Below are 14,570 nucleotides of genomic sequence, written 5' to 3' on the forward strand. Positions count from 1 at the left end.
TCCTTCAGAGGGAGGCCTCTGAGCCTCTCAGGTCCACTGCCACGGGGCACTGTCTTTGCAGAGTTCTCAACAGAAAGTGGGTGAAGAGAACAGTGAGAGCAGAGTGAACACTTTCTCTGCAGAGACAGGAGTTAAGGAAGGATGGCGAAAGAACAAGGTGAGTCAAATGAGATGCAGCCTTCATGCTCAGGAAACTAAGGGGGTTACAAGATGTCCCAGATGTCACCATCCTCCTCAGGATCTGTGCCTTCTTCACTTGACTCCTGATGTTTTGAGAAAGAAGTCTGGTTACCACAGAGATGGAACCTCTTATTGCTGGGAGTTCTGATTCTGATCCCTTTCTTCTCACCTTTCTTTCACCAGTGTGCCAAGGAACATCCTAAGCGCGTCATAACCAACCCAGAAAAGGGTCCAAGGAAGGGGACATACAGAATTAACGTCTCTGGAGGCTTCCAAAACAGCTCTGTGAGTTCCTAGGCCACCAGCAATCTCTGATGGAGGCTGTATTTCCTACTCATTGGGCGTGGTTTGGGCTAGAATTGTTCCCTTTCATTCTTTCTAATCTGCATGATCTAGAATGGCCTTGTCAGAAGCTGAGACCCCTTTCATTTTGCACCCACCTTTGGTTCACATCCTTGACTGTAGGTGTCTTTTCCCCATTCTAACATCTCCCAGAATTCATCTAACACTGAGACTGGACCACTATAACTTTCGGTTTTTACATCACCTTTCAATGAATACACACACACACACACACACAGGAAGATTACACAACTTTCTTTGCCATCCAGTGGGATGTTATGGGATGCATCTGCTCTGTGACTGTCTCCAAGTTGTTTAGGGAGTAAACTGACACCAGACTTTTCTTCTACACGACAGAAGCAGACTAAGCCTCACAAAGCACTCAGAGAACATGGTGCAGTTCCAGTGGGGAGGGGTTATGCATTGTGACTTAGTGACTTAGGGCAGCCATTTGAACTTGACAAACAGATGTTTTCCCATCTCTGAAATGAGGTGTGAGGACCTGACAAGAGGATTCAATGATTAATGAAATGACTTGAGGTTCCTTATCCTTTGCATCACATCTGACATTAAATTCAGATTTCTAAATTGTGATTTGTGCAACATTTGCAAAACAAATTAACTTTAAAAATTTTTATTGAAAGTTTATAGAGAACTTGTGTTTCCATTAACTCATTGTTGCACATTTTCCTCCCTGCCCTCCCCCCAACGCTTTTCTCTGGGGGGAAAAAAATTACATTGTTGTACAATCCACTCCCCCCTCCATCCACTTAACTATGCAGCTCTTATTTTGGGCTGTTGTCATGAAAATAATACTTAATAATTTATTCCTGTTAAGCAATTGTTTCCCTCATCTATTTCAGTGCAGTGTACATTATTTATCTCCTCTTTTCTTAAGTTTCCCGATGTCAGTCCTGTTTTATAACAGTGGCATTATGCAGTATTTATCCTTTTGTGATTGAGATATTTCACTCAGCCTAATGTTCTCCAGGGTCACCCATTTTGTATACTATTTCATGAGTTCCTTGTTTTTCAGTGCAACATAGTAGTCCCTTGTGTGAATATACCACAATTTCTCTAAACCATTCATTTGTTGCTTGGCACTTGGATTGTTTCCATCTCTTTGCTATTCATAAACTATGCAGCAATAAGCCTAGATGTGCATATATGTGCTTGGGGGCCAGTTCTGGTTTCTTTAGGGTATATTCCCAGTAGTGAAATTGCTGGGTCAAATGGTATTTCTAGTTGCAACTTTTTGAGAAAATACCATATTGCCTTCCAGAGTTGTTGCACCATTTTACACTCCCATCAACAGTGAATAAGGGTTGCAGTTTCTCCACAACCTTGCCAGCATTTGTTGTTTGTTGCAGTATTGAATTTTGCAATTTGCTTTGATTTGCATGTCTCTTAGAGCTAGGGATTTTGAACATTTCTTCATGTGTTTGTTCACCATCTGAATGTCTTCTTTGGTGAATTGCCTGTTCATATCCTGAACTTTTCATTGAATCATTTTTCAACATTTTATTATGTAATATGACTTACAATACCCACAATGCAATCATGTTCATCCCACTTCTTCCCTGTGATTCTTATTTTCATGACTCCTAGCCTATTCGTTCCTGCCTTTGGGTTTTATCTTTGGGACAAATACTGCCTTTCACTTGATATGATTGATTATTTTAAAGGGTGGCTGTGTCCATGATGCCATCCATCAGTCAGTCCTCATTTAAAGGGTCTATGGTTTGCCTGACAGTTGAGTCATGTGGGTGAGTTTTATTCCAGGGTCAAAGGGAAACTAGGACCATAATCTCTGTGGTGCCATACCCCTGACCTTCAAAATCTGTAAGATCATTCCACATCCCACCACTCCTACTTTATTTAGGACATTCTACTTTGATTCTTCTTGAAAGGGGTCACCTGTGATGGTGTCACATAATCTAGTTCCTTTGGTCCGACAGTCATGGAAATTGAGGTTCCCAAGGTCCATTAGGGAGTTGCCCAGTTTCTCCAAGAGGCAGCACTTCTCTGGCAGTTCAAATCTACCAAACTCACATGTGAGAAAGATGGGCAATCTCACCCCCTCTAAAAAGCTGCTAGGGTCAGCTGTGAGTTGGTTTGGTTATGAGAACAATGAGTTTGAGTTTGGTAGCATAATGGGAAATGGGCGAGTCTGTTATTGTAGTCCATAGACATTGTCCTGCTAACCCAAAGGTAGCACTTCTCAGTCTCGAATCTCCTAGCAACTCCATTCAAGAAAGATGGAGAATCTTCTCCTAAGCAATTCACAGCCTGTCCAAATCCTGCTGGTTGGTCGGATATGAAGTAGTACTTACTTGAGACCAGTAACTTGAGTTGAATGGCTAATGATCTAATCAAATTCTGCAGTAAAGCCCAAACTGCTATGTACTGATGTAGCCCTCTCTTGCTTCCTGCTAAAAGTCGCAGAGGACTGGGGTGGTCACGGTCTGAGATCCCGCCTCACACCCTCCCAAGCTGCATGGCCCTCGCTGTACTGCTTCTGACTGTGCTCCTCTTTCCCCACCTTTGTGTGACTAGGAGTCTCAAGAACTTGGATCAGCATCAAGCTCGGGTCCAAATCCATGTCGTTGGCTGACTCCAGACCAAACTCCTGAATCGATTCAGAACCTGATTCCTGACACACAGCAGGATCTTCTGGCAGAACCTGTTGGAAATCCTTTTCCAGGAGCCATGGATCTTCTATGCCCAGAAATGGCTATAGATCGTATGTTTCATTTTCTTTATGAGATCGAAAACCAGGACGAGCTGGAGGAGCACTCCTGCAACAAGATTCAGTCCTCACAATGTCCTCAGGAACCTGTTCAGCATCTTCCCCAAGATGAAGAAGCAGTTATTCATGCTGAGTCAACCACAGCATTATCTTTTGTATCTGATTCTGAGTTGAAGGAAGCATTTGACCTCTCAGAGAACCTTAATGCCCCTGACTTCAAAGGGTTTCTACTTATTTTTGCTTTAGTTGTTTTCCTGTTTAGAATTACTTTAGTTGTTTTACACTTAAATTTTGACCTCAAATAAAAGTCCATAGTTTGTTCATTTTAAAGTGTATTTCATTCAAGAGCTTTCTAAGTTTTCGTAGTACTGTTCAATTACCACCGTTCTCGGTTTATTCTCAGCCCATACAGAAACCTGACATTCCTGATGCAGTTGATCTTCAATACCTTCTCTCCTTGACCCCAACATGTACAATATATTTTCCGTGTCTTTAAAAGTGTCCACTTATGTACATAGAATCATGAAATATATGGCCTTTTGTTGTCAAAGGTTTTGAGGCTCGTCCAAGGCATCCCATGTCTTGATCTGTAGCTTCCTTTGATGGTTTACTCTTATTTTATGTATGTGGATTTGCCACAGTTTGGTTGCCCATTTATATACTTAAGACCATTTGAGTGGCTTTCATATTTTTACTAATGTGAGAAGTGCTGTCGTGAGCATCTCTGTACAAGCATCTGCTTGAGTACTTGACTCCAGGATGGGAGGGGGGAGTGTGAAGACTAGGTGTAAGGAGGGAGAGTTAGGAAAGACCAGGTCAGGTAAGTTATTAGGGGAATGACAAGGAGAAAGGAGGGCTCAGGAGACAGTGCATTTGTCATCAAGGGGGGAGTTGTTAGGTATAAATGAGTTGCCTTGGTGAGCTCTGGTGGTCTACTGGCAAGGAGCTGCACTGCAATTCCAGAAGTGAGTGGTTCAAATCCACCAAATGCTCTGCTGGAGGAGAGACAATCTCCTCCTGTACGAGTCAGATCCCATTTGAGGGTATACACAAAAATAATAAAATAAAATAAATGAGGTGACCTTGCATAAGAACCAAGAAAATGGATCCCGTGGTATTTATAATGAAGACATTGGGACAGGACCAGGAGGCAGCCCAGTCTTGGGAAGTGTGGATGGTATCCTGAGTGAGAAGAGAGAGGTCTTGAGAAGGCTGAGACGTGGGAGGAAAGACAAAGGAGAAGTTCAATGAGTGCACAGGTGGGGCGAATAAGAGATGGGAAGGACCAGGGAGACACAGTGGAGTCATGAGTAAGGCAGAAATCGGGAGTGGTAGAAGGTGCAGGTAAAAGGAGTCAAAGGAATAAGAAGTCCAGACCTGAGCAGTCGGGGGCAAGATTGTCTGGCCCTCCTTCCTGATCTCCAGGATATTCCTGGGGTCCTAGTGCATCCAGATAGCTGACCTCAAGAATACTTAAGAGGCAGCCCCATGCCCATTGCTGCCAGCACAGGCTTTCATTGCCTCTAGGACCCTGAGTTCTGTCCATGTGCCCAGGCATCAGCTTCATAGTCCAAGTATTTGTCCCTACAGACCATTGAGAGTACAGCATGGACAGAGAGCTTGGAATGTTTGTTCTTGATGTAAAGTAAGGACCTCTTGTCATTGCCAGTGTAACATGTCAGACTGCTAAGCATGAAGTCAGCACAGTGACAAATCGGACTGCGAACCATGAAGTTAGCACTTTGAGCCACCAGGTGCTCTGTTGGAAAGATGGGCTGCCTTCTTTTGAGACAATATAGAGTCTAGGAAACACAAAGGAGGATCACTAGATGTTTAACTGACTCAGTGGCAGTGAGTTTGAGTGGCGTGAATGGCCACGAGTTTCCCACATAGCGGGACACCTCAGGGACTCCCTCTGTGGAGCAGAAATCTCTGTTCCCATGTTTAGTCATTGATTCATATTACCCTGCTTGCATTGGGATGGAGGCGGAGGCAGCTGTTAAAGGAAAGTAAGGATGCAGACCGTCAGCTGTTTTGGGACTCATTCTGCTCCTTCGGATGAGGGACAGATGCCTTTCATTTCCATTTTAGAGAGGAGACCCTGACATCCCTGCCCTCTCCAGTTTTGTAGACCTGCCCCGGTCACCCAGCTCCTAAGGAGACCTACAAACTGCAGACTCCACACTGTGATCCATCACTCAGCACGTCAAGACTTCACCCAGAGCCTGGGATGCCCAACCATTTGAGACCAGCATTCTGTTGTTTATACTTGTGATGTCTGCTCATGTTCATATGAAGCTTTCTATATGTTTTATCAGCATTTGTATTTTCTCTCTATTAGTCCTCTTCCATATCAAATGTATCTAAAAGATTTATCCCCGTAAGAAATAACTCTAAAGGAATAGGTCCTCTGCTTATGAGAAACAGGAATCTCTTGGATGTTGACAATTGGGTAAAAGCACCATTGGGCAGCTAGTTTCTCCAAAGAACACAGATAAGGTGTACTATCCAAAGTCAAGAGGAAATGCAGATTCAAAGAGAAAGCTCTTTAAACATATATTCATCTAGAGAAATGTGAAGATCAAGAAGAGGAGGAGGGAAATGAAGAAGCCAAAATCTCTTCTGTGGATGAATTGTACAAAAATAGATTCACTCTTCTGTATAGTGAAATTGTGCTGTGTCCACCCTGTGTGTATCTCTAACACAAGTAAGGGCCCTCATGCCCTAGTGTTCATTATTACATCCCGTCAAGTCATCTACAATTCATAGTGACCCTGTGTTTAACAGCTCTGAACCTGGTCCTATCTTATGCTATGCTCATCACCTCTAACATATTGGAGCCCCTTCTTACAGTCAGGTTGTCAATTCATCCCATTGAGGCTCCTCTCTTTCTTTGGGCCTCCATCTTTTCCAGTATAATACATTCCAAGGATGATATCCTTCACAAGGATTGTAGGTTGTGCGTATTTGTGCATGTACACACATGCTTGCATGAGGATGAGAGAATAAAAATGCGATTTTGAACTTAAGATATGCTTAGAGAAAACTCCCTTTCCTCCATTGGGTCCTATCCTTCACCATTTCTGGGGTCACTCATAATTCTATTGCTTTTCAGGCCTTCCCCTTCTTTCCTCAGAAAGAAGTAGCCACTCTGTGAGGATGCTTCCTTCTCAACTCCAGCCTCTACATCTCTTCTCCTTCCTGTGTCACACAAATGGCCCATAGAGCAAACATCAAATGTTGGCGAAGTTGTGGAGAAACTGGAACCCTTATTCACTGTTGGTGGGAATATAACATGGTGCAACCACTCTGGAAAGCAGTATGGCGGTTTCTAAAAACATTGCAAATAGAAATACCATTTGACTCAGAAATTCCATCACCGGGGAATGTATCCTAAAGAAACTAGAACTTTCACCCAAGCAGATATATGCACACACATGTTTATTGTAGCTTTGTTCACAATTGCAAAGAGTTGGAAACAACCCAAGTGCCCATCAACAAACGAATGGATAGAGAAGCTGTAGTATATTCACACAATGGACTACTATGTTGCACAGAAAAACAAGGAACTCATGAAATACTATAAAAAATGAGTGACGCTGGAGGACATTATGCTGAATTAAATATCTCAGTCACAAAAGGACAAATATTATATAACGTCACTGTTTTGAATGGGGTATGACATCAGGGTTGGGGGGAAACTAAGAAAAGAGGGCATAAATAATGCATACTGCATTGAAATATGAGGGAGAGAACTGTTTAGGAGAAATACATGATTAGATATTATTGTCATAACAAGACTTCAAAATTAAAGCTGCATGGTGGAGTCGACTGGTGGGGATTGTATCCAATGAAAGAATTCTTTCTTAATTTTCAAAGAGAAAATGGCAGGGAGGGGTGGGCAGGGAGGAAAGTGTGCAACAATGAATGAATGGGGCGGGGGGAATGGCCCATAACCACAGAGACAGCTTCAGAGGGAGTAGGGACTAATCTCAAGCAACTGTGTCTAATTTGTAATACATACAAGTTCAGAATTGTCTTTATTATCTACCATCAAGTTGCTTTCAATTCATAGCAATTTTGTGTACAACAGCTCTGAAGTCGGCTGAGTCCTGAGCCAATCTCACTGATCCTGGCACACTTACCCCTATTACCCTTGTTACTGAGTCAGTCCATCTCATTCAGGGTCTTCACCTCCAGCACTGTCTCCCCACCCTTCCAAGCATGATGTCCTTTTCCAAGGACTGGTCCCTCCTGGCCACATACCCAAAGCATGTGAGACAGAGCTTCAATATCCTTGCCTCCAAGGAGAAGCTTAGTTTTGCCCTCTCCAAGACAAACCTGTTTGTTCTCTTGGCTGTCCATGGTATGTTCAAGACCCTTCTCCAGCACCACAATTCGAAGGCATTGATTCTTCTTCTGTTATCCTTAGTCATTGTTTTGCTCTCTCATGCTTAGTAGGTAATTGTGAAGATCATGGCCTGAATCAGGTGCATCTTAGTCTCTAGACTGACTCCGTTGTACTCTGGAGAGGTCCCTGACAGCAGATTTTCCCAATGTAATTCATCTTTTGGTTTTCTGACTGCTGGTTCAAGAGTGTTGATTGTGTAGCAGAACAAGCTGAGATTGCTAACTTCAATTTCTTTTCTATCTATCATGCTGCCAATTGGCCCAGTGATGAGAATTTTGTTTTCTTGATGTTGATCTTCAATTCTTATTGAAGACTCTAGTCCTTGATGTTCCGCAGCAAGCACTTCATGTCCTGCTCAGTTTCAGCAATCAAGGCTGTGTCACCTGCATATTGCATGTTGTTGATGAGTCTTCTCCAATCCTGATGTCTCATTCCTCCTCATACAGCCCAGCCTCTCAGATATTCTGTTCTGCATACAGATTAACAAGTTAGGGAGACAAGATGCATCCCTGACACAGTCCCTTCTGATTTTGAACTATTCAGTGCTTCCATTCTCTATTCTGAAGACTGGATCCTGGTCTTAGGATAGGTTTCACATGAGCAAAATCAAGTGTTCTGAGATTCTCGCTCTCCTCAAGGCTAGCAGCAATTTGTTCTTCAAGTTTAGAGTAATAACTGAAAAGTCAGCTTTACACATGGACCTCTCCTGATGGACTACACAGGAGTCAGATTGACTATACCTGTGCAAGGAATCAATGGAGACGGTCAGTAACAGTAGTCAAAACCAGGTCAGGTGTAACTGTGGGACACACTATCAACTACTCATGTGCAAGTTCAAATTCAGACTGAAAAGAATTAAAACCACCCCACAAGAACCAAAGTATGACCCAAGTCCTTCTCACCTGTATTTAAAAATCATCTCCAGAATAGGTGGGATGACAAGATTGTGTCAACTGCATAATGCACATTGTTGATTAGTCTTTCTCCAATTCTGATCTTCATAGCATAAAATTGACTAAATATCTTCATCAAATATCTGAGATTGGTAAGTATGTAGAAACAAAAGTTTATTAGTTGCTATTACGGGTGGGTGTGAGAAGGAAATAAATTATTGCTCAAAGAGTACTAAGTTTCTGTTTAAAATGATGAAAAAATTGGGTGCAAATAGTGATAATGGCTGTACAATATGGTGTGTGCAATTAATGTCACTGAACTGAACACAGAAACGTAGTTGAAATAGCAATGTTTTTTGTTAAGTATATCTTACTACAATAAAATTCCAGATTCTAGGGGGGGGGGAAAGCTTTCCTAATAGGCTTTTGTAATTAATTTTTTTAAATCACCTTAATGGGAAAAGTTCCATTGGAGTGAGATTGGGACCTATTGTTACTTTGGTAATGACACATAACTATCAAACACTATATGGAATCCACTGTGAACAGTATTTCTCTATTTCCAATGTCAGAATAATTAAAAAGAATTTTGCTTGGGGAACACATTATGAATGACTTCTCTGTGTTTCACCATATTTCTGAGAAAAACTAGTCTTTAAAAAAATTGATTCAGTACTGGGGGAGGTTCTGCATGCCTTTTTGCTGACTTTCCAAGTTCCAAAATAATGATCTTCACAGTAGGGAATCCAAGAGAAGCTAATGGAAGATTAAAATGGTAACAGTTTTCTAAAAATGAGTTCGTCTCCAATTTATACACCAAGATTTTTCAGAACTTTTAAGCAAATGTATAATTTTTCATTAAGAGATTGTATTGCCTTTGTTAATATATTAAATACATGATATTAATTTTCAAGTACATATGAAGATCACATTTCCTTAATGTAATTTTGAAATGCTTATGAAGGAAGGATCATTCCATAAGGAATGCTCAAAACTTATTTTTGTTTTGTTGTATTTTTGAGAGGGTTTACTATGCGAGTGAAACAACATTTTGACAAAGTGAACATTTTACTGTTGCATTTAATGTATTTCTGTTTCCTAAATTTCGCCAAAATAGATATTTTATTCCAGTAATGAATGGGTCAAGAAGTAAACTTTTTAAGGCAAGATTATTAATAGACGTGTCTTAGATCTACACTATTACATAAATATAATGGCTAGAGCAAAAATTTTTTATGGGTGGCACAAATGGTTAAGCACTTAATAACTGGCTGAAATGTTGGTAGTTAAAATCCATTCCAAGACAGACATTCAGAAGGCAGACCTGACAATCTGCTTCTGAAAGGTCACAACTATAAAAAATCTTAAAGAACAATTAGTTATACTCTGTACACATAGGGTCATGTGGCATTGACTCAATGGGAACAGCAATAAACGCTTAGAGTGAATTCTTAGCCAATTTCAACAATATTGCCAGTTTTACCTCAACATTAGTCATGAAAGCATTTTGTATAGACTATAATGGTCAATAGTTGTTGTTGTGTACCATTGGGTCAGAACCGATCCATGGTTGACCCTCTGGTGGGTTTTCAGAGATAGTTAATCACATAGGAGGAGATTGTCCATCCTTCTCCAGAGGAGCACTATGCTTTCGAGATTGCAGCTCAGATTCTTATCACCAGAGCACCAGAGCTAGTAGAAAAAATAGTATACAGGCATTTCGTTCATTACTTTGTAATAGTAAACATACCAGGCATGGTACCCGGCCCTTACATAAGCACTTATTACAAAGCAAACCAACAAGGAAACTAATATTACTGTTATTGTTGTTGTTAGGTGTCATTAAGTCAGTTGTGATGCACAGTGATTTTATAGTAGAATGAAACACTAATTATATTAGTTAGGATTAAGTTCAATTTTACTAACAGAGGCAAGCTCTGGTAGCCTAGTGGCAAGAGGCTACATTTCAATCCCAGAGGTGTGTGGTTCAATTCCACCAGATGCTCAGCTGGAGAAGTAGGGACAATCTCCTCCTGCACCAGTCAGATCTGATTTGACAGTATACACACACACACACACACACACACACTAAATTTCTTTTAAAAAATTTTACTAACAGAAATTTAACAGAAAAAATATTTTGAACAGATTTTAAAATTGTATTTTAAGTGAAGTTTGTTGTTATTGCTGCTGATTGCCTTCAAGTTGAGCATGACTCACAGAGACCATATGAACAAAAGGCCCAAAGCCACTCTACAAATATCAACATTTATCAAAGTTCATAGAGTTTCTGGAGGCATGTTATTTAGGAGGAGGATGCCACTCCTGCTTCCAAACCTGTCATAGTTGACACTGTTAAATTAGGTTCCCATTTAACAATTTTTCATCCAAGTTATTATGACATTGTTATAATTTTCATGATGTGTCAACATTCTCAGTATGTCTATTATGTTCTGTTTCCATTCATCTAGCTTTGCCATCCTTCCTTGCCTTCTTATCTTTGCTTTTGGTTAAGTGATGACCATTTGATCTCATATAGTTGATTGTTTAAGGAATTTACTCATTGATGATATTGTTTATTTTACAAACCAGCTATTTGGCTGAAAGATGACCCCTGGGAGTGGCTTCAGGTTCCAATTCAAATAGCATATTAGGGAAATAGTATTAGGGTTTTCTCTAGTCTTTATCAGTTCAGTATAAGTCTGGCCTCTTTTTGGGATATAAATTGTGTTGTCTGTTTCTATTCCTTTCTATTGTGGCCTTGGTCAGAACGGTCAGGTAGGCAGCCACCAACTAATTTTGATCTCAGACTAACAGAGGTTGAAGTTCATGTGGACTATCAGTCCTGTGGACTTGTTTCCTCCTTGACTCTTTGGGGATCCTTCTTTGTCACTTGCTCAAGACAAGAAGAGGCCAATATTCGCATCTTAGATGGCTGTTAAAAAGCTTTTAAGACCACAGATGTTGTTGTTGTTGCTGTTGCGATATGCCACCGAGTCACACGCGACTCATAATGACCCTATGTACAGTAGCTCTGAACCTTGCTCTGTCCTGAGCCAGTCCCACTGACTCTGACATACCTAATACCATTTCACACTTACCATGTCAATCCATCTCCATCTGGAGTCTTTTTCTCTTGTGCTGTAACTCCACCCTTCCAAGCATGACATCCCTCTCCAAGGACCAGTCCCTCCTTGCAACATGTCCAAAGTATGTCAGACAAAGCTTCAGAATCCGTGCCTCCAAGGAACAGCCCAGTTTCACCCTCTCCAGGATGAACCTGTTCATTTTCTTAGCAGTCTATGGTACATTCAATACTCTTCTCCAGCACCACAGCTCAACGGCATCAATTCTTCTTATATCCTCCCTAGTCATTGTCCAGCTCTCTGATGCATAGCAAATGATTGCCTTGTATCAGGCACACCTTAGTCTCCAGAGTGACATCATTGCTCTTCAGTACCCTGGAGAGGTCCCTAACAGCAGACTTTTCCACTGTAATATGTCTTTTAATTTCCTGGCTTCTGGTGCCAAGAGTGTTGACTGACTCTTTATTGAAATATTTTCATCTGTAGTTTTTAGCTAGCTGGGCATTCCACAACACCACTGTTGATGTCTTCTATGATGTCATGATGGTGGTGGTCATCAACACCACAGCCCACTGTTTGGGCAGTTCCCAGGATCTCTTTAATAGTTCTAGAGAATTCTCTGGCTAAAGACCGGTGTCACATCTGCTGATCAATGCCAACAGTCTCATCAAAGGTGATATTTCCTCTGTGCTTAATATTTTTCTGCTTCTTTCTGTCTCTGGGTGGTTCTTTAGGACTTTGACGATCAGGACAGCAGCAGGAGACACCACTTCAGTCTGGGCCTGTCTGTTCTGAATGGTCAGTTTCACTGTAATCCTTAGTCCCTTCCAGTTGTGGTGGTCTTGGCAATGCCATCACTGACCATTTTTGGAGACAGAACCAGAGGGCTGATCATGGGGGGCCAGAGTGGACATGACACTGACTTCCCCACCGGTACCCCTCAGGTACACAACTTTACTATCACTGGGGTTGAATTTGGGTGGTATGATGTAGGTGGCTGGTGTCGAATGAATCCAGATGTGGGATGACTGAAGAAAGCTGTACCAAGGCCCCCTCTAAGCTGAAAGCCGACAGAATATGTGCCCTTTTAAGATCTAATTATTTCACTTAATATAATGCCTTCCAGACTTATCTATGTTATGCTTCACAGATTTCTCATTATTCTTTAGCTAACTAACCTCTAATTCATTGCTGTTGAGTTGGAACTGACTTATAGCTGACTCTCCAGCAAGTTTTGGAGGCTGTGGACCAGGAAGCAACTGCCCATCTTTTTCCTTTGTCACCGCTAGTAACTTTGAACCAACAGAGCCTTTGGGTTTGCAGCGCAACCCTCTACTCCTGTGCCAATTTAAGTATTATTCCACTGCATGTCTGTATCACAATTTGTTTATTTTGTCAGTTGATAGTCACTTAGATTATTTTAAAAGTGAGTGTTGAATATACCATGGACTGCTAGGAGAACAAACAGTTTGGCCTGGAGAAGGTGAAGCCAGAATGCTCCTTGAAGTCAAGGGTTCTGAGGCTTTGTCTGACACACTTTGGGTATATTGCAAGAAGGGACTCGTCCTTGGAGAGGGACATCATGTTTGGCAGAGTGGAGGGAGGGCTCAGGAGAGGAAGACCCTCGATGAGATGGATCCATTCTGTGAATAGAGGGGTGGGAATGAGTGCATTTGAGGTGGCTAGGTCGGCACAGGATAGAACGGCGTTTAGAGCTCTTGTACATGGGGACGCTATGAGTCGCAAGTGACTTGATGGCACATAAGAACAAACAAACATTATTGAAAACAAAAAAGAATTTCCTTCTCTTGTTTCTTTTTCTGCCAGAGGGCAAGTATCATCGTTCTCTACAAAGTCCTTACGGACCTACGCACTTTATTCCTTAAAATTGGCTACCAGCTGCAGTGTCAATAAAGAGGAAGGGGATTAAGAAGAGGGGCCAGATGGTGTGCATCAACTTCCCCAGACGGTTTCTAATATATGAGACTTCAGGGTTCATTCACTGATCAGACGTAGTTACAGAAAAGTACCTTGCTACGTAGTCATGTGCCTAGCTAGATATCTGGGGCGCTAAAAAAAAGAATCCCTAGGAGATGTAGCATAGGAGAAAGATGGGAGTCTCCTCCCATAAAGATTTACCCTTTTGGGAGATTTGCTGTGAGCCGAGACTTGACAGCAGTGTGTTTAAAATACAGAAAAGGAGAGAGCAGATGCTGGGAGAAAATCAGGACCCTGTTCTGCACAGTATGACTCATTCCATTTTATACATAACCTGAGCTTTCCGCAAACCTCCATCTCTGTTGAGTCAATGCCAATTCAGAGTGACTCGACAGGATGGAATGAAATGGTCCTGCTGGATTTCTGAGGCTGTGTGTCTTCATAGAAGCAGGCTGCTGCAGCTTTCCCTGGTAGACCAGCTGGTGGGTTTGAACAACCAGCTTCTCAGTTAGTAGGTGAAGGCTTAACCATTATGTCACCAGGACCCCTTAACCTTAAACTATTCATTAACTTGCCCAAAGTATCCATAAGCACATATTTGAGAGGGGATTTCATGAAAAGTTGTGGCTGACATTGAGAAGAATGTGGACCCCAGAGCACTTGATTGTGATCACAAGGAATCTATACCTGGATCAGGAGGCTGTTGTGTGAACGGAGCCAAGGATCACTGCATGGTTTGGAATTGGGAAGGGAGTGTATCAGGGACATATTCTATCTCCATACCTGTTCAATCATTTTTCTGAACAAATTATTCGAGAAGCTGGACTTCATCAAGAGGAATGTGGCACCAAGACTGGAGGGAGACTCATCAATAATCTGCATTAAACAGATGATACAACCTGACTTGCTAAAAGTGAGGAGGATTTGAATCACTTGTTGCAGAAATCAAGGAACGCAGCCTTCAGTATGGA

This window comes from Elephantulus edwardii, unplaced genomic scaffold (assembly GCF_000299155.1).
Source record: "Elephantulus edwardii isolate Elephantulus edwardi_28Jun2011 unplaced genomic scaffold, EleEdw1.0 scaffold00008, whole genome shotgun sequence".
NCBI classification, from domain to species: domain Eukaryota; kingdom Metazoa; phylum Chordata; class Mammalia; order Macroscelidea; family Macroscelididae; genus Elephantulus; species Elephantulus edwardii.